The sequence below is a fragment of the Terrapene carolina genome, unplaced genomic scaffold (assembly GCF_002925995.2).
Source record: "Terrapene carolina triunguis isolate 2854851 unplaced genomic scaffold, T_m_triunguis-2.0 Scaffold97, whole genome shotgun sequence".
NCBI lineage: Eukaryota > Metazoa > Chordata > Testudines > Emydidae > Terrapene > Terrapene triunguis.
Window position 1 is genome coordinate 12,572,814 of NW_020664448.1, and position 24,019 is coordinate 12,596,832.

Sequence of the window (24,019 nt, forward strand, 5' to 3'; positions counted from 1 at the left end):
CCCCCCCCCCAAAAAAACAAAAAACCCTGAGGGCCCCCCGCCACCCTAAGATTGGCCGCCCCTTACCAGGTGCCGCCCCAAGCACATGCTTGGTTGGCTGGTGCCTGGAGCCGGCCCTGCCAAAGGGGCACTTTTATGTTGCCATTTCTACAAGATGCTTCTGCAGAATGGTCTATGGGATTTGTTAGCTTGAGCAGTTTTCTAATTAACATTCTCATGCACTCCTTCAAATGAATAGACAGTACTTCACAACACACTCCCCATTGTCTTTGAATAGAATGTGTCTCTTGCGGTAGGGAGCACTAATCGCTACCAATTAAAACTGCAAGGATTGTTAATTATTTCTTTTCCTGAAATCGGTGCAGGAAAATGACTGATTAAAACTGAAGACATATTATGTCACCTACTGGAAGTGTTTCAGTTTTCGTATTAACTAAACAAGACACAGGCACAAACCAGAATCCCAGAACACAACTAGGTCACCTTTCTGTTTCCCTGCTCCTTGGCTGTCTGGGGTCAAAATGATCCCATGGCTTAACCCAGAAAAGCTTAGTGGATAATTGTGCCCCCCACAATTCAGGCAAAGCCTACCCCCACACACACCATCCCCAACACCCCTTCCCCCATCACATGGACAGGGTTGCCAGCAAATGACAGACTTATTAGGGGAAGTTTTTAGCTAGTCCCTTTAAGACAGCTTTTCTGCTAGCAGAGCCACAGCTAAGAATCTGTCCCATTAGCACAATTTCTTCCTTTGTTCTTCCTCCTCACCCTTTTCTCCTTCCTTCACTTCACTTTTTCTTTCTGTCTGTTTTATAGCTATTAAATGGCTCCATCTTTCAGTGTCTGTCTCTCCCTCTACCGTGTCACACAGTGTATGATATATATCTCTGTTTGTAACCTCGTATTTCCCCACCATTTCTACTTCTGGTTTTCTCAAAGACACTGAAGGTCAGGATGAAAGCTTTTTTATTTTTTATTTACATTTAAATAAAGATTGTATTGGCTTTATTCCATGTTCAGCTAAATGTGCACTTCACAATACAGTGCTTGGTATCATCTATGTAGACACAAGAGTACTTTCTATAATGGTTACTATAAACATTTTCCAGGAGTATGTAATGAGTTGCATCATTGATTCTAGGACAACAATTGACATTAAGGGATTCAGTCTAGGAGCAAAAAATTGTTTTGATAACAAATTTTCAGGGAGGAAGAAAAAGGAAATCCCATTTGTCTCTTTTGAAGTTAGAAAAGATGGCATACATGTGAGTCTTGCATATTATTTTATTTATTATTGATATGACAACCAAAGGAATGCTGGATAATCTACAGGCAGCTAGGACAGCTGCCTTCCTTGTATGACTTAGAACCTACATAGACAGTTTACAGACAAAAGGAGGAAGGATGGTTTGTGGTTAAGGGACTCAGAAGATCTAAGTTCAAATGTGGGACCTTGGGCAAGCCACTTCACCCTTCAGTGGCTCAGTTTTCCTTCCCTAACTTATAGGGCTATGGAGATGATACATTCATTAATGTTTGTGAGGCACTCAATACTATAGTGATGAGGGCCATATAAGTACCTAGCTAGATACAAGACAAAATAATTTCCCCCTATTGGAGTGCTTAATCCTGGAAACGGTGTCTCTTGCATACCTGCTGGCCCCACTGCTGATGCTCCAGGGGTTCAGGACCAGAGATAATTTTACTTGCTGTCCCCAGATAGTGATGGAGGTGTGGGAGTAAGTCTACACTACAAAGTTTGGCTGGCATAGCTATGTGAGGAGGGAGTGTGAAGAAAAATCACAGCTCCTAGCCAACATAACGATTGTATTCTTTGTTTTATGTGTGCCCAAATAGTAATTTTAAAAATGAAGAATAAAACCAAACAGAATTCTTTAAGGTTCAAGCCTCCAGGGAGGTTACCGATAATTTAATTTAGTGGAGGGCTGTGAATGACACAATGAGTGCTAACATGAAAATTTTATTTAATATAAAATAGGTAATTAAGCAAACAGGTCTGACAAGAAAACCAGACACTGCATTTATACTCACGTTCAAAGATGAAATGATGCATTTAGGGGTGCTCAGTTCCTAAATGAGGAGAATAGGTATAATCCTTTCTCTATCAGTTCCTTTATGGTGGATGGGTGCACCTAATCTAAAATTAGTGTGCTACTCTTTATATAATCAATTATAAAAACACCCTACATTAATTAACATTAAATCCATCTTTTACCATATCTATATTTCTGCTTCCATAATTAAATATTTTCTACTTTCTCATTCACTACTTAACATTAAACAGCCTCTTAATTAGTGCCTACATCAATATAGATAGCATTTGCCGAAACATTAACATTTAATCTAGAACACATGTAAAAACCAGAGTGGACCAAAACATGTTTACACCATGACCTGGGGTTACGTCCTAACTTCTCTCTAACTTGCCTCTGAACTGTCTCACTTTGGTGCAATTCGGACCAGAACGGGGTTGTGTCATCTCTTACCGCTGTAATGCTGAGGTGCCTTACAATGCTTTGCTGCTGTAGCTGCCAGTATGGGGGACTCACAGCCAGACTACAAGGCTGCAGATCACACCCTAAGAGTGTGCTAGAAAGCCCTGGTTCAGCAGCGCTGACCCTGGCAGCCTGTCTACAGCCCCACAGTTCCACTCTGGCTTCCACCAGAGAAACAATAAGGTTTGTTGCTCCTTTAAATAAACCAAAGATATGTTACAGTTTATTAATTTAACTTGGGTGAATACATCCTTCCCTTCAAACACTGCACTGAGGTGGTTTCTAGTAAAAATAAAACAAATTTAATAACAATAGGACATAGCATCACTTAACCGAAGTAAAAAATAAAAATAAAAGTAGACATGTTTACAGGCAAATAAAAGTGAAAACACACATCTAAAAGTCTAAAACTTAATCTAGTAAGGTACAAGCTTTGTTCAAGATGGTTTCTCTCACCAATCTTCCCCCTTCCCAGCCATGGCTGACTTTCTATTAGTCAGGACCTTCCACAGAAGCACAAGGTGCTGGTATCCCTTGTCTTTCTAGGTGAAAGATCTTTGCCTAAGTAGGTTTCTCACCTATATTCAGTTTCCAGAGACTTCAGCCCCTCCCTTGGTTGAAAGACACATTTTTCTCAGCTTGCAAGAGGTCTGTTCCCTTGTGTTCATCTAGTGATGGACGCCAAAGATGGCTTCTGTCCTTGCTAATATCTTCCAAAGTTCAATGACCTTGTTTTGAAAGGCTCTGAAACCCAGCAAGAGACGTGGGTCTCCAGCCTGAGCAGGAATGTATGCACTGCTATTTTTAGCTCCATAGCCTGAGCCCAGCAAAGCCAAGTCAACTGACCCGGGCTCTGAGACTTGCTACTACATTTTGGGTCGTTGGTTTTTTTGCAGTATAAATGTATCTTCCGTCTGAGTTCTCTGGCTTGCCAAAAATTCAGCTGCCATGGCAAAACACCCAATCTGGAAGAGCTTATTTTTAAACTTGTGTCATCATGGGATATTCATTCACAAATTGCTTATTTATCTGACATAGACTTCTCAATTACTGTGCTTATTGTTTTTAAGAGGACACTGGAGTCATCAAAGATGTACACAAGCATAAAATCAAATGAAAACCACCAAAGAAGAGATAATTCATTACCCCAACTACCCACGGATAGAACTAAATCCAGATTTAAAATAAGAATGCCCCAAATCACTTCTGCTACTTGTGACAGATATGGCAATTTCCTGGACAAACCTTATTGAATTACGTTTATGTATTTTAGGAATTTGTTGTATTAAAAATGCAAATATTTATGTATTCTTGTGGAATCACATGTAACATCTCTTGGGGGAAATATGACTAATGTGAACTTTTAAAGTGAAGCAGGTTTCCCATGAAATCTCTAGGGGAGGTGTATGCAAATATAAACCCTCCAGTTACACAAGAACTCAGCCTTCTGAAGCTTTGCCTTGAGGAGGGGACTTTTTGTCTGGTGATCACTTGTTACATGAGGGACAAAGAGTCCTGTGGCACTTTATAGACTAACAGACGTATTGGAGCATAAGCTTTCGTGGGTGAATACCCACTTCGTCTGGAGCTTATGCTCCAATACTTCTGTTAGTCTACAAGGTGCCACAGGACTCTGTCACTTTTTACAGATCCAGACTAACACGGCTACCCTTCTGATACTTCTTACATGAGAACAGATCAAAGCCCCAGACTGTATAAAGAAGCAACTCTCAGATTCATGGGTGTGCTTGTTAGGAGCCAAGGTGGTTATGAACGTGTAACCACAGAATACACCCTTTGGTGGGTTTGAAGAACTGTTCACCTGCCAGAGCCCTTGTTGGAGCTGGAGTATTTCTGGAGCTTATTAGCATCAGTTGCAGGTTCTTTTAGTTGTTTTCAGTATGTTTTCTTTGTAATGCTTTGGTCAGTTGGCCAGGATGAGGGCAGTCTAGCATAGTGACTGGAGCAGGCAGCAGGCCAAGTGGCCAGAGTCAGTGTTGTAGTCAGTCACCAGAGCCAGGGTTAAAACCGGTACGAAGTGGTATACCAGAGCCAGGGGGTTAAGCTAGAGTCTATAGTCTGGGGCCAGAACCAGGGGTCTGAACCAGAAGTCAGGAACTGGAGCGAGCAGCGTATCAGGAAAGGAAGGGGTCAAGGCAGGGACTGGACAGAGGCACAACTAGGTGCAAGACTGGAGCAGCCGGAACAAGGTAGCACAGGAGCAAGCACTGTGGGCAGGAGCACTGAAGCCACTGAGCTGCTGCTGTTGCTGGCTTAAGAGTCAGCCTGCTGGCCTCGGCAGCCAATCAGGTTGAGTGGCTAATCAGGCAGCTGCTGCAGGCCAGCTGTACTGATGAGGCTGCCTGGAGACGAGCTCTGCTGCAAATCCTGGTTCCTGACAGCTTTCGTCTTAAGAGTAAATGTGCGTGCTTAGAAAAAGCGGTGTGGTAACTTAACCGTGGGCAATTATGTTGTTTATAGAAAAGAAGGCAAAGCACGCCTGCTGAGGGAGTCTGCTTTGCTGGGGAATTCAGCATGTGGGCAGGGAACTGTGCAGCCTGGAAATACCCTAGTCAGGAGGGAGAGACGCGTGTGTCTCCTCCCAAGAGCAGTGTTGTGTGGGAAGCCAGAAGGCTGAGAGTGGGTGGGTACCTTTGGTGGACTATAGGGGGGAATACAAGTGCAGTAGCCCTAAACCATGACACTACTGTGACGGGGGGGGGGAGGGGAAATCTATTTATTCCAATAGACATTAGGGTGCACAGAAGACCTTATTGCAGCGGGACTCATACTTCTTCATAGGGTGAACCACATCTACACTAAAAGAATTAGAAATAGGTGGGAAATGGTTTTTCTGCCCCATGAGACTTTTTGAGGATTCATAACTTTTTCCTGTCCCAATTTGGGACAAGAAGTCAAAAATCTCAAAAATTTTCACTAACGACCCCTCCCCACCCCCCAAAATTGGGCTTGATTCAAAATTATCAAAACAAAACATTTCACATGTGTTGTTTCAATTTTGACCTATTAAAATTTAACTAAAAATAACTAACATTTTAAAACAAAAAAGTCATTTCAAACCAAAAATTGAAAGGATTCATTCCAAAAGTGTCAGAACGGGACAATTCAACATTTTTTGGAACTTCCCTCCCCCCACCCCCAACATGAACAATTGGTTGAAACTGACACGTTCCCTCATGAAATTTCAGTTTTGATAAATTGGCATTTTCCAGCAAAAATTTCATTGGAAAATTCCCAACCACCTCTACAAAAAGTGGTCTCTTAGACCACCACTCGTTCTGTTCATGATCACATGGGCAACCTCCCCTTCATTCGAAATCACAGAACATCCATGGGAGAAGCTACAACAAATGTTGACACAGAAGAACATTTTTAGGAAAGCACTTAATAAATTTTGACTTCATTTAATGTAATTTAGCAGATGGAAAGGAGAGCCAGGACTATATTACCAGTCATCTCCCTTCAGTTCATAGTTTGAGAACCACTGCCCACGCACCTGATCATGTCCCACACTCTGCAGTTGCCCTCTCCATTAAAATTCTACTCTTTTCCAGATCACATTTAGTCCATATCCCAGGGCCAACCAAATATCAGGGAGAGAACTGTAAAGATACCGGGCTATTTAATAATGCAAGTGCAGATTGTAGGAAAAGTTCATTCTTGTTGCTTAGCCTTGCATTCTGAAAGGTCTAAAGATAAGAAACACTTCTCATTATAAGCTATGCAAAGCATTTGAAAATAAAGCTTTTGATGGCAGAATTTAAGTTCTTTGGGACAGGGACTGGTTTCATTTTGTGCATCCTTGTACATCACTGAGAATTTTTAACAAATCAATTACAATAATTATAATCCTAGAATCTTCTACTGGCAACACTCATCTTGTAAAAATTGACCCAGTGGTTAACAATGACAGTATGGAAGCCCAGTACCGAAAAATGCAAGCCAGATTCGGTCCTATTTTTCTGCTACTTTAACAGCCAGAAGACAAACATGCCATAATGTTCAATATTGAAACAACTATTTAAAATGGAACTATGGAAAATTACTGAACAAGGAATTTCCCCTCTACAATCAATATTTGTCTGGCATGAGATTCAAACACAGATTAATTGGCTGATCTCATTTCTGTCTCTAAACTAACACCTCAAGGATACAGTACATAAAAAAGCTAAGCTGAATGGACAGTCTAATTTCTGTGACTGTCTCACAAAACAAAACAATTTTTTCACCTCTGAAAACTGGGTTGAGGTAAAGAGTGAGGTATATATAGGAAAAGCAGGAAAACGTTTTTTGCAACACATTTAGCTCTAGATAGAGATAACTCAGTGCTTCATGACAGATTCTTTAATCAGCATTAGCCCAAGTACAGGGCATTTATTACAATTCAATTGATTTTTGAACAACCATATTTGCAGGGACACCAAATTCAATGTAGAGGGTCACTTACTACAACTTAATTAAATATCTAAGCATATAGAAACATTTTTTAGATCTAATATCCTGATAGCTGATTAGGACATTAATTCTGAAATAAGGAATAGATTGTGTCCTAAGGTTTGCACAGCAAATGTGATATCCTTGGAATCAGTTATGTAAAGGAACAGCTGAGAGCAGTCTCTGCTCTAAGTGATTGGTTCACATGTCCTCTCCTGAAAAGCATTTTCCAGGGTTGTGATGGAGGATCCCCCAAAAAGGATTGGATGCACATGCACAAAGTCTTTCTGTGCTAATATCTGAAACAAGTAGATATGGAGCCTCTTTATTAAGCATAATTATTTATTAATTATTATTAGTAGTAGTATTATTGCAGCACCTAGGAGCCCTAATTATGGACTAGGACCCCATTGTGCTAGGTGCTGTACAAACGCAGAACAAAGAGAGCCCCTGCCCCAAACACCTTACAAGAGTAAGCTATATAAGAGTAGCTACAACAGGTGGAGACATACTGAAGGGGGAGTACAAGGAAACAATAAGACAACATTGGCCAGTATTGTGGGCAGTGGTCTCGGCACACCAGCAGCCTAACCACTGTAAAGATTTTGTAGGCATCGTGGAAATGGAGCATTTTAAGGGGGGCTTTGAAGGAGGATAAGGAGTGAGTTTTGCAGATATTTATGTGGAACTTCTCCCAAGAGTGAGGGGCAGCACTGGAGAAAGCATTCTTGAGCCACTGCAGAAATTATACAACACTCATATATGCTTACAGAAAACAGTTACTTCATGGAGTTTACTTATTGTTACTGTGTGTGGCTTGGCACAGAATGAACAGTCTATCTTAACAGCCTACCTTAACAATTTTGAGATAGCAGTAGCCATCTTAGCGCTGCCTCTGTATAGAAAAAACAGTAAAAGTTTATTGGTATTGCTTACGGCTGGTGTGTCTGATGCAAGAGCCCATTTACGTGGCATAGTTACAGTGATGATGAGGACCACATCTCTAATGTGACACAAACATAGTGAATTGTGGGCAATGCAGACAGAAAAAAACATAAGCAGAAGAATAAAGACCTAATTCTTAGCTGCAAAATTTTATAGCTACTGAACAGAAAGCAACCTAATTTTCTGAACTCAAGGAGGTCCTCTGACTCTCGGAGAATGGCTCTTTTCAGAATGCTTTACAGGAGCATTGTTTTTATCCAGAACACACACATTTCTAGAATGGGTGATAATTTTTTGGACAAAAAATTGTTTCCATTAAATAAAATGGCCTTTTTTCAAAAATGAAATTTTGTATGGAAAATTGTTGACGTTGTCAGTTTTTGGTAACACACACACACACACACACACCTCCCAAACTATTTTCCAATGGAAAATAGGCCAGTTTCAAACAAAATTAAAAGTCTAGTGTTTTTCTCAAAAATTGTTTTCAATATTTTGACCAGTGCTACAGATCATTTATGCAAATGGCTGTCTAAAATCCTGGCTTTTGCTTAATCAATATTTATATCCAAAAGCAAGCAGCTCAAAGAATGTCTTTCATCTATGGTAGTCTAGAGAAAATTTTAGAAGATCTCTGGGCTTTCTGTGATAAACACTCATATGTCACCAACATATAAGCTGTAAGACACTTGAAAGTTATGTGTAAGAATGTGGACTTTGCTGTACCAGTCTGTAGGCAGAGTCCAAAGTAAGTATAAAATTAAAGCAGCTTTACGTAGGAATTATGAGGCAATCTGTATCACAGCAGAGCAATTTTGTTGTTTTATGAACACAGAACTATCGTAGCCTGGCTCCGAGAACATCTAAAACACCCAAAGCTCTAGAAAGTCAAGCAATGCCAGGATTATTATCCCTGTCAGCTGACAAAGAGGCAGCATGGGACTAGAAGCCAGAAATGGAAATGCAGAAACCAGGAAAAGAAAATTACTCAGCTGTAATATTTCTTTTGAGATGGTATAAATGGTACTCTTGGGTCTTGTGCTTCCAGCAGAAGCCAGGCCAGGAACTCCCAAAGCTAGAAAGTTTTGAGGTCGGCTGATTTCCTCTGTGTCTGTGGGCAGAAAATTCTGTCCCTGCTTAGAGAGCTCAGTAGTTCCATGGCATTTTTAACTGTCAGTTCCTTTTCAAGAGAAAAGTAGAAAGCACTAAGAGATGCCAATACACGCTTTCAAGAATGCAGGGCAGGTGGGCGAGTAGACATGAATTTATTTCTGCACATACCTTCTGGAAAAAGAATGAAAGGTAAGTAATTCTCTCTCTCCAAAGTTAACAGTAAAAAAATCCCACTTTGGGGCTCGGCTCTCAGGATCTGTCTAAGAAGAACAATCATCCATAGAGATGGACCATGGAGAAACAGACATGCATCCATCTGCTAGGTGAACACTGACAGAGTTTGGTTTGCTCCCCAAGAAGCATATCTGCCACATGAGTATATAGAGACGCTTCAAAAATAAAGGTGACAGGAGAGGTGAACACTTCACCCCAGGGTATGCCCTGATTCTATAAAAGGGCTGGATTCAAGCCTGTTGGATGAAAGTTGAGGTTACAATGTAACAAATTCTCTGACTTATCTTGGAAAGAAATAGTGCCTTTTCTTTACAGCCATGTCACTTAAGAGACCTATGAGACTGTCAATACCAGCCTCAGAGAAAGACAAACAGCTTCTTCTGAGTAACAACTTCATCTCAAGATGAGCTGGAACAGATGCAGAGAAGGGCTGTTAGGATAATCCAAGGAATGGAAAGGCTACCTTATGTGAGGAGACTCAAAGAGCTTGGCTTGTTTAGCTTAACCAAATGAAGGCTGAGTAGAGATATGATTGTTCTCCATAAATACATCAGAGGGATAAATACCAGGGAGGGAGAGGAGTTATTTAAGTTAAGTGCCAATGCAGACACAAGAACAAATGGATATAAACTGGCCATCAACAAGTTTATGCTTGAAATTAGGTGAAGGTTGGAGAGGACTGAGTTAATACAGACAATTCTTTCCCAGGTATCTGCCTGGTGGGTCTTGCCCACATGCTCAGGGTCCAACTGATCACCATATTTGGGGTCTGGAAGGAATTTTCCCCCAGGTTAGATTGGCAGAAACCCAAGTTTTTTTTGTTTTTGTTTTTTGCCTCCCTTTACAGCATGGGGCACGGGTCACTTGCAGGTTTAAACTACTGTAAATGGTGAATTCTCTGTAACTTGACATCTTTAAACCATGACTTCAGTAAATCAACCAGAGGTTAGGGGTCTATTTCAGGAGTAGGTGGGTGAGGTTCTGTGGCCTGCAATGTGCAGGAGGTCAGACTAGATGATTACAATGGCCCCGTCTGACCTTACATTTTGAAGGGAAGCCATACTTGGTTCCCTCCCTGAGATGTCCAGGGTCTTCAACATGCTCAGTCTCCCATGATCTTTTAGGAGAAAACTGTGACTTTCCCAACTCTCAAACAGGAAAGAGACAGCTAGAAAGATTCTAATACTCATCCATCATATTCAGCACACTTGGTGGGACTAGGGACCTCCAGATAGGGAATGGTTTACCCCAGCGCCTATCAGTTCCCCCAATCTGATGTAGGAGAAAATCTGACACCTCTAGGATCACCTCACCCATGGCAGGGACACTATTCCTCCTGGCCTATAGAAAACTCAGATCCTTCCTGCCAGTGGCTGAAGAAGAGGTATTAAGCTCAGTCAACCATGAATCAATAGAAGGACCTCCACCCCAGTCCCCTCACTTGTGGAGTTCCATAAAGATCACTTCTCCCTCTGTTCCTTTTTAACATCTACATGCATCCACTAAGTGAATTTGTCAGATGACCCAGACTAAAGTGCCGATGATATACAGCTCTACTTATTCTTCACCACACAGAACGACACCACTACCATCGAGATGGCTATTTTCATCCGAGCACTGGGCCCTTAGATGTAGAATAGCTGGCTGAAGCTACACCTGAGTGAGACAGAAGTGATGCTGGTGGGGAGAGGAAAGAATTTGGAAGAGTTTGCAGCAACAATGCAATCTCTGTTAGTTGAAGATAGATGGTCAATTGGTCTATTCAGTCTGCAGTCTAGGAGTATTCTTGGATTCCTCGCTGATGAGGAGTGTGGCACTGGCAGACCAGGTGCCAGCTCATGCTAAGGTCCCTAAGTCTCAAATGAACACTGACAAATACATAGCTGGAATCCATTTGGCTCACCTGTGTGTTAGTATTGTTAAAATAGGTATTAGAATTATAAGAATTTGTTTAGACTAAGAAATGCTTGTAAATTGCTGCATGCATTAATCTCACTTATAATATCCATATCCCATGTTATAAGGTAATATTTAAAGTGTTTGCTCTGTAACTGTACATCACGGACAGGAGAGAAGCATTAACAAATGTGAAACCCTAATTTCCAACAGGAGGTGCAATGGCTGCAAAGATGCCTTGCAGAGTTCCTTTAACCTCTTATGCTTCTGACATGGGAACAACTCTGACAGTAATTTTTTACAGTCTCAAACATGTGAGGCCAATAGAAATTCTGTTTGAGCCTATCACAGGTTCTCTCCACTCCTAAGTGTCCAGCAAAGTGGCAATCATGAGCTACTTGCAGCAATTCTGTCCTGTACTTATCAGGCACAAGCACCTGCTTGCAAACCTCATCAGGGCGCCTCTTTTTTCCCCAATGGGATCCTCCCTGTACAAGAAACCTCCCTCTAGAAAAAACGTCCCCTTTCCTTCCCCAGCCAGGCTACTATTCTGAGCCACATTTCCTCTCCTTGCAATGAACTCCTGTTGAGTTGCACTTAAGAGCAGACTCTGGCAAAGCAATAGAATCTCCAAATCTCTCCTCTGGGGACAAATGGTTACTTTCAGCTTACAAAGGACTGAGTATTTCTCTCCCCCTCACAGGCCTCCCTGCTGTCCATAGATGAGACAGGTGAGTTACAGCCACACTCTTTCTGGCTGCGGGTTACAACATTAACCTGCTTAGACATGGGTAAAAGGCCATTGCCCTTTAAAATATAAGTGGAAAACAGATTCCTCATGTCTACAACATCTCCCTTAAAATCCTTGCACTCAAGGTAAACCTTGGCCAAAGGTACAGTTACAGGGAACTCAGCCAAAGCTAATACATTTAAATTCTTACCAGGAAGCCTGTCTTCCTCCTTTACCAAACTTACCCTGACCAAAGTGACTTGGGATGCTGAATCCCTCCAGCCCTTACAATCTATGCCATTGACCTTAGCATCCTTAATAAAATCTTCACTGCCCTACCAACACTCAGTCCTAATACAGTTCATTAAGATTTTCTTCTCCTCTACTGCTGACTTTGGAGCAATGGTAGTGGCATTCACTGGGACACGTGGACGTGAGGATCATGGGGTTATCTTAAATTTTGGGCATTATCATTTTATATGGTTGGGAGCCCCACAGTGACAACAGACTACCTGCCTTCCCTTTTGGCAAGGGACTTTAAAGCCTGGCTCCCTTGTTGTTGTTTTTTTTTAAATCAAAGCTGGGGTAAGGTTTATAGCCAAACCCTTCCCCCCGCTTAATCCGGGTAACATGGGGATTTCCCTCCACCTGGGATTTGCATCCCCCATCGGCCCTTGATTCAACAGATTCATCAGCAATTTCTGCAGCCTCTAAAACTGTGGATTTTTATTTTTTTGGGGTCACAGATAGCTGCCTTTACCTCATCTGTAACTACCAATAACAATCAGTTGTCCAAAATCACCTTCAGCCTCCACTCCCATTATCCCTTTTCTCATAAAATTACACATTTTATGTACATATTCAACATGAGTAATATTGTCAAACATTCTGAGATTTCTATACTTTCATTGATAGGTCTCAGGGGTCATTTAAAATCTTTTCAACACATTTTCTTTAAATTGCATGTGTCACTTAGCATCACTCTCCTCCATATCATTACAAACTTGTCTGGCTTTCCCAGTTAACCTGGTTACGAGGATAGATATTTGCTTATCCAGTGGGATATTGTGCATCCCAGTGTCTCTCAAAGGTGGACAGGAACTCTATCGTACAGTCAGTTTCTTTATAAATTGGGCAGAATTTCTCCCACTCCCTTATGTTGAGAGGGGCTATAATTACTGGCTGGGGAAGCTCCCTTTGCTGCTCCAGAATTCTGAGCTGAAATGTTTGGGCTTCCATCTACCTGCTGTGTGCTCTCTCCTGAACTTCTCCGCTGGCTTTAACTGCTGCTACTTGTTCCATGTGTCTTTGGTGGGCTTTCTCCTCGACTGCTTTGGTCTGCCTGATCTGCAATTCCGCCATCAGGCTCTTGTGCTCGTGTTCTTCCTGGCTCTCAGGTGCTGCAACTGGGCCAGTTCCACTACACTGGTCTCCTCCTCAGTGTCTGGGCAAAGGGTCCTCTCTCTGTCAGGCTCCCCTTGGTCAGAAATTATGAGCAAAGCTCTCAGCTCCTGAACTGGGATTTTTTTTTTTAAATGGCATGTTCCCCTCTCCTTACATAACTGCTCAAGGTCTTGCTTCCCAGGACCATCATATGCCTGTGGTTCACTCATTTTGTATATTCTTTAACCTTAAAAACTCTCAATATCAAGTTTAAACCTTAACAGCACTGGGAGTATGATCTATAACCCTAATTGACCTGTGGTATGTGTATCCTGCCAAGACTTCACCTGTGTCAAGCTGTCCTGCAGTGGCTTAAGAGTACAAACTCAGGGTAGATTGTTAAAAACCAGGGCACAAACCTCAAACTGGCTGTGAATTATATACTTAGATTTCACCAAGTATCAGTGTAAACTTCTCAGGCACTATAACAGCCTAAGCATGGAGCCACAGACAGTTTTGTTGGGTACTCCAATTTATCTTGTCACCTAGACAAGGGAGGGATAGCTCAGTGGTTTGAGCATTAGCCTGCTAAACCCAGGGTTGTGAGTTCAATCCTTGAGGGGGCCACTAGGGCTCTGGGGCAAAAAAAATAGTTGGGGATTGGTTCCCCTTTGAGCAGGGGGTTGGACTAGATGACCTCTTGAGGTCCCTTCCAACCTCGATATTCTAGGCAAGCTTGCCTTTGTGACAGATGGTCCCTTACAACAATATTCAGGTTAAGCCCAGTCCCATACCCCAGGTCAATTGTCCCTTAAATCTCACACCAAAGACAATGCTTGTAGCCAATCCTATAAACTGTCTAAAGATTTATGAACTAAGGAAATAAAAGAGTTATTTATAAGGTTAAAGCAGGTAAACATAAATGAGTTACAGTCTTAAGTTTCAAAAAATAATAGACTTCTATAATAATCAAGATCTATAAGTCTTTTAGGGCTAGCCCAGGCTAAACACTGGGGGCCTCTTATGCCTAGACAAACTTGGCCCCCTAGAGTCCAAGTAGCAAAGAGATACAGTTCCTCTTTGTTTTTATTTCTTCCCCCTTCTGCTTCAAGTTGCAAATTTAGCTCTTGGGAGGAATTCACTTGCACATCTCCTTTTCATGGGAAAGGGTGGTCGTGCGAGTGGGGGGACATTAGACTCATGGACTTTAAGGTCAGAAGGGACCACCGGGATCATCTAGTCTGATCTCTTGTCCTCTGATGTTCCACAATAGTTTGTCTGGTGTTGATGGGCCTTCTTTGTTGAAACTAGTAGTTCACACTCATTAATCCTTTTCTCCTCTTTGGTGTATTGCAGTTACAGAGCAAACACATATATTACATTATAACATGGGAATACAGATATTATAAGTGAGATTAATGCATGCAGCAATTTACAAGCATTTCTTAAAGTCTAAACACTGATCGCATTCTTATAATTCTAATACCCATTTTAACAATACTGACACACGTGAGCTAGACTGATTCCAGCTTTGTATTTGTCTGTGTTCTGTTTGAGACATGGGGAACCTTGGCATGAGCTGGCACCTGGTCTGCCAGTGTCACAGTGAACTCTCACATAGCAGCATCTGCTTTCTACCGTCTCCGCTTGGCTAGGACACTCTGTCCCATCCTGGCGGATGAAGAGTGGCATCAGTTATTCATGCCTTTCAGCATGAATTTCAGCAATGCTATAGACCTGGGCATGAAACCTTCAGCATTTAGGAAACTCCAACTAGTAGAAAATGCTGCAGCATGTCTCCTCAGCAATAGAGGCTACCGTGAACATATCAAACCTATCCTGCATTCTTCTGCGTAGTCTATCAAATCAAGTTCAAGGTCGCAGTCCTTATCTTCAAAGAGCTCCATGGCCTGGGCCCTGGCTATCTAAAAGATTGTCTAAAGATTCAGGATGAAGACTGTGGCTGACAACTGCACAATGGACATCTCTACAATAAAAGTAAAGCTCACCAGTGTGGGTCCTCTATTGTTCCTCTAGGGCTGAGACTGTGAAATGGCTCTCCCAGAAACTAAGAACCATCAACAAAACCCCCACTTTCCATTCCAACTGCAAGGTACACTTCTTTGATTTTGCCTTCTCTAATATAAACACATGGCAACAGGTACATTTATATTTTTTTTAAAAGGACACAAACTACCAGAACAATACATCCCATTGCACACTCTCCTCTCTGTGGAGAGGATGAGAGAACAACCAATATCTGACATGTTGCTTAATGCACTATTGGAAAGTGCTCAGATGCCACAGTGATAAGTGTGGTGTAAAACCGTACATAGACTAGACTAGACTAGAATAGACCAGTATAGAGGACCTGACTAGGAAATGCTAATTATCTTTCCGCGAAGATTGACTATTTTAGCATTGTGTGCCCCCGCCCCCAATGAAAAGAGCTTGAGCAGTAGGTGATTAGACTATTGACACTGATATAGCTACAAAAGTAAAGATATTAGATCTTAGGTTCCATAATTATTAAGTATCATTTTTTAATGAAAAGAGAAAATACAGGTAATCCTTTCAACTGTTTAAACTGAGTGGAGCCAATTTCATAGCAGATGCTGTAGAGCAATCTGATTAAGACTTTTTTGTTTTTTTACACAAACCACTAATACATTTATTAGCATCCCGTACAATATCAAATCATTAACATTAAACTACAATTTCTAAAAATACATAAACAAAGTGCCCTTTGTGATGCTTTTCACTGTGGTTATTCATGTCCTGATTCACAAAACTGCACTGGATTTTCTAAACATTAGTGTGAATTTCTGGGGTTCTAGCATGTGTGTAATTAAATAACACACTTCAGCGTATATATTTTTTGTAAGAAGTATCGCATCTGTGTGGATTACTTAAAGCTTTATATTTCATCACTAACAATCTCTATGTTTTAGCTGACCTGATGTTATATGACAATGTAATGCTTGTCAAGTCAGAAAAGCTTATTTATACTTAGAAGATCAATTTCTGAGTATTCAACTTGTGCACTAAATATTTGTGCTATAGTACAGTTCATGGGAGCTGTTAACATGCTGATCTATTTGCTATGCCAAACCTCCTTTTTTAGCCAGATTCTGTCGTCTTTTGGCCATCTTTATCCTGGGAAGATGTATCATATCAGAAAACATGTTAATTAACATGTTGTAACTAACAGGATGTTAAACATGATTTTGTCTTTAGTTTGGATAAGCACAGTCTTAGTCGTGTTTAAAAATGTAGGTGGACATGGTTAATCTTAGTGAGGCTCTCGGGTTAACCATGACCAGCAAACATCTCCACTACATGCTCAATTGTTTTTAATATTGTGTCAGTTAAAATTTGTTCTTTAACATGTTAACTAACATGATACATTTTCTCAGTAGTCCCTTACTCAAAGAGTAGCTATATTTTCTTCAGGGATATTACTCGCAGAATAAAGTATTACTCAACATGGGTAAATGTTGTGAAATCTGGCCCTTTGCAAGTCCATTTTTTACTTTTACGGTCTCTGCTTTGACAATTCAAAATACAGTTCAGTTTACCTTCTTATTTATGACAGCTTTTCTAATTAAAAAGATAAAAATCAAGAGAGTTCAGCTTGGGCCCTATTCTTTGAGCAGAGACATGTCGTGTCCCCCCCCCCCCCAACCCCTTCTTCCTGAAAATGGTTTCTTTTTGCCAAGATTTACAATGTCTTTTCAAGTATCTAGTGAGCTGAATTCTACCAGAATGAGCTTTAAAGGTTTTTAGTATTTCATCCACGTTATCAGTCGCCTTCAGCCTTAACCTCTGGAGACACAATAGCTTCAGTAGAAAATATCAATTCAGTCATACTCAGGGAAATGCATTTGCTATGTTTGTTACTTTGTCATTTTAATAGAGTAATAGAGAAATGAATTATATCTCAAGTTTACAAATCAGAAGTTTTTATGACTTTTATCAAGATTCTTTCATAATCACTCACAGATACTAGTAAAATGGAATTGTCAGTATAAATCTACATTGCATAGCTAATGTTTTTATGGTCAAGTCTGTTGGGTGTTTTAAATACACCTCTACCCCGATATAACGCGACCCAATATAACACGAATTCGGATATAACGCGGTAAAGCAGTGCTCCGGGTGGGCGGGGCTGCGCACTCCGGCGGATCAAAGCAAGTTCAATATAACGCGGTTTCACCTATAATGCGGTAAGATTTTTTGACTCCGGAGGACAGTGTTATATCGGGGTAGAGGTGTACTTCTAAATCATTTTAAATGTATGAACGGTGGGGAAAGCCTCTCTCCATTTCGGATTCCTGCTTTCAACTCCTGATTACAAAATGGGACACATGAAACACAGGTATGGAGCTAAAGGAAATAAAATAAATAATGCTCTCATGACTACATAATAATCATGGAAGATGAACATAACTGGTATCTATTTCCTTATGTTTCCATTGCTGTTCTCTAATCTGCCCCTTCCATCTGCTATTGCTTGCCCATATGAGGCAACTTTCAGGATTAAGGCCAAAGGCTGTGAACTCTTTGGACAGGGGCTGTATCTTATTATGTGTGTGTATACAGCACATAGTACAATGGGGCCCTGATCTTTTTCAGAGACTCTAGGGTAGGGCTGGCTGGAAAACAAGAATCCTGTTTCATGAAAGATTTCAAGAGCAGAGACTTGAACCTGTGTCTTCTACATCCCGTGTGAGTGGCTGGACCACCAGGCTATTGACTATTCTGGTCTTAATCATTCTTTCATTTTGGCCAGAAATTCCATCCTGGACCTCAGAAGCCTTCCCAACAAAATGTAGTCAAAACCAGTATGTTTCCACAAAAGTTTCGGCTTCCACAAACTGGCATTTTCCTATGAAATACATTTTGTCAAAAAATTCCTCACTAGAATCATAGGATATCAGGGTTGGAAGGGACCTCAGGAGGTCATCTAGTCCAACTCTCTGCTCAAAGCAGGACCAATTCCCAACTAAATCATCCCAGCCAGGGCTTTGTCAAGCCGGGCCTTAAAAACCTCCAAGGAAGGAGACTCCACCACCTCCCTAGGTAACTCATTCCAGTGCTTCACCACCCTCCTAGTGATAGTGTTTCCTAATATCCAACCTAGACCTCCCCCACTGCAACTTGAGACCATTGCTCCTTGTTCTGTCATCTGTCACCATTGAGAACAGCCGAGTTCCATCCTCTTTGGAACCCCCCTTCAGGTAGTTGAAGGCTGCTATCAAATCTCCCCTCATTCTTCTCTTCTGGAGACTAAACAATCCCAGTTCCCTCAGCCTCTCCTCATAAGTCATGCGCTCCAGACCCCTAATCATTTTTGTTGCCCTCCACTGGACTCTTTCCAATTTTTCCACATCCTTCCACTAGCTCTGCTCTAGGGTAATGCAAATACAACAAACAACATTAACACTGAAGAAAAGCAAAGTAGCCATCAAAAATAACAGGCTCACACCCTCTCCTTATTCAAATGCCTCCTTAAAACTTACTCTTCTGAGGTAACTCGTCTCTATAAGCATCACCGCTCGACCTGATATGAAAACTCCTTGTGCACTTCAATTTGATGTATCCATCTTTCAGACAGCATGTTCTGTGTGGGGTGGAGACCTGTAACGTTAAGAACCCCGCAATGCCAACTGGTAACAGGCGTTACAAGAATATCCTGATGTTGAGCGTTAATATCATTGTGAAATGTATGTACAAATTCTACATAAGGAGTTAGGTATGTGTGCTAAAAATATGTTCCTTAAGTCTGTATCAAGGCAGAGTTGACAACCAGATTTCTTCTAGACAAAGGATATTTCTTTACCTCTGTCAGTCAGTCCACATGTTAGTTAAGCTCTAAAGAGAGAGCCATTTACATACAAAGTTAGAGGGGATGTGAAGTCAGCAGGAAGGCAGGAGAATAAATCACAGAGGTTCTCCTGAGTTGGGGTACAAATAATGAACTTTGGGGATATAAGTGGAAGGCAAGAAGACACCCCTTTATCCTGCTCCTAAGAAGTAAATGGACAGTGTGTTTACATTCATAAAAATGGGATCTCAACCAGGCTTGGCTGAAACATGGCAGAAGACATTGGAGTTGAGATAAGTGTATTTAGACTGGAGATTAGTCTGTTAAATTTAGTCTCTAGAAAGTGTGTTATACTTCTGTGTTATATGGAACCTGTTTCATTATTCTTACTCACTGTCTCTTGAAACTTGACCTTAAACTTAATGTTATTTTCACTATATCTCAGTGCTGTGGTATTATACAAGGATCTGATCCTGAGTTGAATCCTCCAAGCTGGTATGTACACTGTTCCCTTGGGGACAGCAAACCTGGTATTACTGTGAGTGTTCAGGGGATAAAGGAGTAGACGCTACAGGGAAATGCTTCAAAGGAGCTCAGTGATTGGGGTACACCTATTGTTAACCTGCAAGGCAAAGCAAGGGCTTGCATAGCCCAGAGTAGAAAGTTTGGGTGGCTAAAGGCCTGGAGGTGTCAGGGAGGTGACACCCAGTTCAGCACAAGCAAGTCTCTCTCTCTTGCTGGAGGGTAACAACCTAACTCACTGTCCTGCACACCCAAAGAACCATCACAGGACCAAAGGCTGCTGCCTTTTAGGTAAGATTTTCGAAGGCACAAAGGGCAGTAAGGCCCCAAGCTTCTGTTGAAAGTCAATGGGAGAGTTGAGGACCTAATTTCCTTTTTGCCTTTGAAGTCCCCCCTCAAATTATCATCATCATCTAAGGGGCATAAGTATTAATGATGTTTAGAAACTTAGCAACTTATCTATAGTACCATAAGGTGTATTTGAAATGTATTTTACTGTCTGGTATTAGTATTGTACTCAGACAATCTTATTTAGTGTATTGGATACTGTACTTGTTATCACAATCCCCAGAGCGTATTGGACTGTACTTAGTCCTTTTATTGCTGGATACAGTGTTCCAAAAAGCAGGACTATAGTTCTGATGAAAGACAGAAAACAATATCACCTGCAAGAAAATAATCCAAACCATGACAGTAAAATAGAAAATATTTTGAATGATTGACACGCCATCAATATTGCTTTCCTTGTAAAAAATATTTCCCATAGTGTCTACCCATCTGGATTTAACCTTTCAAGTGTCTTCATATTATGCTGAGAATGGCCAACATAAAAATTCTAATGCCAACACTGACACACACTCCTTCTGTGGCTTTGGGCAAGTAGGCCAAACATTTTTAAAGTGGTCAGTGACTGAGATACCTCCGGGTTTGGGGGTTGTGGGTTTTTTTTTTTTTTTTTCTGCCCAACTTTAAAGACTTTGGGACTAGATTTTCAAGAATAGTTCAGTGCCCACAATTCAGTACAGCCTCCCTATCCATTTTACTTTAAGCACATAGAGAAGGTCTGTGCTTTCCCGAATCAGGGCAAGGGCTCCGTGTGGATGCTCAGCCCCTCTGAAATTCAGGCTGCAAATTGACCACTCAAAAATGGAGGTACTCCAAATCAGAGGCCACTATCAACTATCTGGGCTGTAACTTTTCTTCCTTCGTTTCCCCATGTGTAAAATCATCTGCTTTATAGGAATCAGTAGTGGAAAGAAGTCAATGAAGTCAATGATGAAGAAGTCAATGCTGCAGGCCTAGCAGATCCCAGGCTCCCTGCTTACTGGATGATTGTCCTTTCCAGACTGTTTTTTTTGTTTGTTTTTAAATGTTGCCAGCTATGCACATAACTCCAAACAAGCAACTGGGCTTCCCTACGGCAAACCTAAAGAACCTTCTTCCTCCCCTTTACCCCTCTGTAACAGGGTTCCTGCAGGGCCTTCCTGACTCCTGCCCCCGCTGGGCTGAAAAAGTCACACAGGGACCTCTAGTGCAGTGTTCACCTGGTGCTTTTATTTACAGGCTGTGCTCCCACCACCTTTTTACCATACATGTAGTCCCCTTTTTACAGCCCACCAGCAGGAGAGAGGGGACAAGCTCTCTCTCTCTCTCTGCTTCCCCTCTCTGCCTGTCCTCTACTACAGCTTCCCTCTTTCCAGCTCCTACCCCCTGGCTTCCTCCCCCTGGGGCTCTTATCCAGCCCCAGCCTGATGAGGCAGCAGCTGTTCCAGCTTCCCCAATCAGGGCCAGGTGGTCTACTCAGCTCCAATTCACCTCCCTTAATTGGAGCTGGAGTGACAAAGGGTTGGCTCAGCAGTTTTCTGCTTAGCACCCTGTCACACCCTCTCTCTTGTTAGGTAAAATTAAGCCATTCTGTTTTAAAGCACTGTCTCATTAGCATGCCCCCAAATTCTTAGGCCAGCACTGTGATTAGAGAAATGATCCTGTGGGAATCTCATGATTATTGTGTAGAAGGAAAAATTGTTTCCCAGGCCTGCCCAAAATGCCAAGGGTTACTCTGGAGTTTAATGAAAGAGACAAGGTAGGTGAAGAAATATCTTTTATTGGACCAACTTCTGTTGGTGGAAGGCACAAGCTTTTGAGCTATGCAATAGCTCTAATAAAAGGTCTTACCTTACCCACCTCGTCTCTCTCATATCCTGGGACCCACACAACTACATCAACACTGTTAACTACTATGGACGATATCAAATTCTGGAGTTTAATGTCCAATAGCAAAATATCATACAGAATTTAACAGAGGTGGAACCAATAGGTTTTACTCAAATTTAATACAGCTCAACAAAAATGACTCCACCGACCTACAGAAATTGATAGCTATCCTATGGAATTCTATAGTGGGGATATAATTCTCTTGATATTATAGGTTGATTCTATTACATTTTAACAGAATAGGAATTGCTATACTGATTCAGACTTGAGATCCATCTAGTCCAGTATCCTGTTTCTGACAGTGGCCTGAAATCAGAAACTTTAGAGGAAGGTGTAAGAACCCCACAGAAGGCTGATAATTTATCCCCCCATTTTCCCAACGCTCCTGTGCCAAGCTCAGCATCAGTGGCATGCAAAAGAATAATGATACTACTTAATAACAATTGAACTCAGTGGGACCAATCATATGCTTCAAATTTAGCAAGTGCTTAATTGGATCAGGGCCATTGTCCATCAACCTGTGAAAATTCTGATATTCCTGTACTTCTACTAAATGCTCTGTTTTTCACCCCAAACCATGTGGCTTTTCCAGCATCCTCACAAATTGTGCCAACGATCCTCAGCTGTTTTACGTATATACGCTGGTCACTGCTCTTGATTTCTACTTTTATAGGCATATCATCGACCATATATTTTCAGCCTGGCGGGGGGGGGGGGAGGAAGTGTCTCAATTCCCAGGTAGGTCAAACAGCTAGCAAGGGGTCATGACCACCTTGGCATCCTCATATTGCTAAAATGGGAGGCAGACTCTGGACAGTCACAGAGTACGTAAAGGCTTCTGTTATGGAACAAGTTGAGAAACACTGGGATAACCTATGATATTTTAAAACATTTTACTCAAGGCTATTTACATAGTTGTATTTTGGAGTTCTTAAATGATTCTTAAATGTTAATTGCATTATAATTACACTTTGGAAAGCATCTCCTAATTCTCTGTTATTCAATAGTCCAGAATTGCTTTGACTATCAAAAGAATACATTATGGCTTTTGATTATTTTTGAACAGCTAGTGGAAAAACATCAGTAATTTAAATATATATATATATATATTTGCTTTTGGACTAGCTATTGCAAGGCTTCTTGCACCTTCATCTGAAGCAGCTGGTTATGGGCCACTGGAGTCACCAGACCACTATTTTAACCTAGTGTATCAGTTTCTATATTTTTATGTTACGTTTTATCTCAGAGGAAATATTTAGGAAACAAAGTCTTAGCCTTTGAAAAGTAAGGTCTATAAACAAAGATGACAAAACCTTAAAAATATATCAAGCAAGAAGAGGGTCATGCCAGACAGTTCCTCCTAAAATCTCACAAAAATATTAGACATATTTTTATGTTAACACTCAGGTATTGAAGCTTTTAAGGGCCTGATCCAAAGCTCATTAAAGTGAATAGATAGACTACTACATTCATATCCACCAATTATCAATATTTCAATCCAGCAGTGATGGAATTGAGAAACTAATTGCTACCAGTACAGTTACCTTAATGACAATGGTCTCATAATGCTACCATTGAATCTACCATCTCTGCAAGTAATTGGAATGTTTCTCAAGAGTTTTTTAAAAATAGCTTTTCCCAGTTAACCACATTGGAATATATTTCCAGTACAATGTATGGCTCCCCATAATGCTAACAGTAGTTTGCAGAAAGATTAAACTCTCCTCTATGGTTAAGAATAGGCACTTTAAATGAGTAAACGTATTTTTTCCAAGTCCTGTATACGAAACTGTAAGAAATGTCAATACAATATTTATGATAAATTATTAAATGGAAAGAAAAGCAAAACAGAGTTGTAGTTGGGTACCAATTATTGAATGAACTGGGGGAGGGGGGGAAGTGGGCAACATTTTGAGAATCACTTTTCCTCATTAACTAACATTCTATAGACAGGTTTCAGAGTTTCTATAGACAGGTTTCTATAGACAGTAAACTTGGAAGATGAGGACTGACATAACGTGAGATCATTTCCATGGTATATGACCGTATATCATTCTAAGACAGAAGCTACTTGGCATCCAGTATTCTCAGTCCCATTTTCATCATTTATAAAATCTGTCTTTGTATTCAGGTCTCTTTTTTATTCAGACAGATGGTGGAATGCCCACTGTGGTGTCAAAG

At 41.1% G+C, this 24,019-nt stretch overlaps 1 protein-coding gene across 4 annotated transcripts in view; it reads right to left on the reverse strand.

Annotated features, from left to right (window-relative positions):
- GRM5 (glutamate metabotropic receptor 5) overlaps positions 1-24,019 on the reverse strand; it is a 331,468-nt gene that overhangs the window by 160,220 nt on the left and 147,229 nt on the right. The window lies entirely within an intron of this gene.